This window comes from Carlito syrichta, unplaced genomic scaffold (assembly GCF_000164805.1).
Source record: "Carlito syrichta isolate Samal-C Ts95f unplaced genomic scaffold, Tarsius_syrichta-2.0.1 Scaffold153636, whole genome shotgun sequence".
Taxonomy (NCBI): Eukaryota; Metazoa; Chordata; class Mammalia; order Primates; family Tarsiidae; genus Carlito; species Carlito syrichta.
Genome location: NW_007097732.1, coordinates 79,206 through 81,800, shown reverse-complemented (window position 1 = coordinate 81,800; position 2,595 = coordinate 79,206).

Below are 2,595 nucleotides of genomic sequence, written 5' to 3'. Positions count from 1 at the left end.
AGGCGGAAGGATCGCCGGAGCCCAGCAGGTCGAGGCTGTGGTGGCTGGGAGCGGCCACAGAACTCTAGTCTAGGTGACAGAGTGAGACTCCAACTCAAAAAAAATAAAATAAAATAATAAAATAATTAACCGGGCGTAGCGGTGCACATTTGTGTCTCCAGCTACTTGGGAGACTGAGGAGGAAGGGTCACCTGAGCCCAGGAGATCAAGGCTGCAGTGAGATGTGATCATGTCACTGCATGCCATCTTGGGACAGAGTGAGACTCCTGACTCAAAATTAGAAAAGAAAAAAAAAAAAACTCCCACATCTCCGCTGATGTGGGGATATTGGCATTAGTATTAATATTGGTCTTTGAGTATTGTTCTAGGTGACTTCTGACTCAGAGGCATTATTCTAGAACTTGTTTATGCAGAAGGCGTTTGTGCCGGGGGAGGGGGAGACATCTTTTTATAATAAGGTTCAGGGAGTTGTGAAGGTACATTTGGGAAGCACCTGGCCCAACCCACCACCCTGAGGTATGACACTTCCTCCTAGTGCCCCCACCCGGCCCATACCCAACACAGGGATCCCACTGCCCCCAAAGTCAGCTGGATCCCCACTGGGAAGGGAACCTGCCTCCCGTAGCCACCCCACCGGGAACAGCCCTACGCTGGAGGCCTCAGACCCGGGTCCCCCGCCCAAGAGAGCTGGGCAGCGATTTGGAGCTGGTCAGCCCTGAGCCTGCCCTTCTCCAGGCTGGCCGGCCTCTTCTGCAATGGCTCAGGGGACACTCGACTCCCAGGCCCTGTCCTGCAGCAAAGCTTCCAACCTCCAGCATTTATGGAGAAAGTGATTTCCTGATCAAATATTCATGGGCCCGCCAAGCCTGAAATAGGCCCGAAAGGAAGGAGGGCAATTTTTTGTCCAGTGCAAATGCTTGATGAGGTGATGGCAAAGGAGGCTGGCTTCTCTGAGCTGTCCCTCGGCCCCCTACCCCACCCTCCAAGCGGCATGTGACCTGTGCAGTCACCCAGGGCCAGCACTGGGTGTACTCTGGCTGGTAACAATTCTGCAGGAAGAGGCCCACACACTCAAGTCACACCCCATCCAGCAATGATGCAGTGGTCCCAGCGGCTGGGAGACACCTGTCGTGCAGACTCTGAGGACACAGAGAGGAGGTGACAATAGTAGCCCCCAGAGTGCCATCACCTCAGTTCATCCTTAACCAGCCTCACGAGATCCAAACAACATTAATAGGACAAACCCTTCATTCACATGTCCTGGACGCCTACTGTGCCCAGTAGGTGCCCAGGCCTCCTTGAGTGACTTCTAACAGCCTTAGAGGTGACTTCTCCTCGCCCCCTTCACAATGAGGAGCTTCTGTGCAGAGGGCAAGTCCCTCATTCGGTTCTTCGAAGGCCATGACATGCACAGTTCTGGAACCCACAGCAAGCCTGGATGGCTGGGACAGGAGAGGGGATGTGACTAGGGTCTCAGGTGAGGCCACACTGGGTTAGGGTGGGCCCTGCTGACACCTTGACTTCAGACTTCCGGCCTCTAGAATGGTGGGGAAACGTGTTTCTGCCATTTTAAGTCCTAGTTTGTGGTAGCATGTTCTGGAAGTCCCAGGAAGTGGCGCAACATGCTGATGAGATACAGCAACGCTGGCCCGGCATGGTGGCTCACACCTGTAATCCCAGAACTTTGGGAAACTGAGGCGGGGGTATTGCCTAAGCCCAGGAGCTCGAGACCAGCCTGGGCAACATAGTGAGACCTCGTCTCTACAAAACATTTTTTAAAACTGGGCATGGTGGCACTCACTTGTAGTCCTAGCTACTAAAGAGGCTGAAGTGAGAGGATCGCCTAAGCCCAGGAGGTCGAGGCTGCAGTCAGCCATGATGGTGCCACTGCACTTCAGCCTGGGCGACAGAGTAATATCTCAATTCAAAAAAAAAAAATAGATATAGCGATGCCTTGTGGACAGGTGAAGAACCCAGGAAGGCTAGGCCTGGGTGGATGGTGAGAGGATCCACACCAGCCTCACTATCCACCTTCTGCCTGAAGCACCCAACAGCTACGGAGTGCACCCATGGGCCCAGCCTGTCCTACCACACGGGCCCATCTTGGGAGCAGGAATGCCACTCCCAGCCCCTGTGCTCCAGAGGCTGGGATCACTTTTCTCCTCCGTCTAACATACCTCTTTCCAATCCATGGGAAAATACTCTTTGGGTCTACTTCAGTATTTGTCACCCTCCAGTCCACAGTCCCCAGCGTGGTCCAGGCACCGTCCTGGGTCTTGGGCTGTCCCCTGAACCCCATTTCTAATCTCTTTGTAGACATCGCAGGGGCGGGCCATGCCCCTCCTCACCTGCTCAGAGTCAAAGCCAAAGTCTGCACAGGCCCCCAGCCTGCCCCTACCCACCCCTAACCCTGCTCCCACCTCTGCCCATGCTTTCCTGCCCCCCAGGCAGCCTCGCAGCTCACTCCCTCACCTCCCTCTGTAAGAATGGAAAATGAAAGCCAGCTCGGTGGCTCAGCCTGTAATCCCGCCCCTTTGGGAGGCTGAGGTGAGTGGATTGCCTGAGCCTGCGGGTTCGAGACCCGCCTGGGCAACT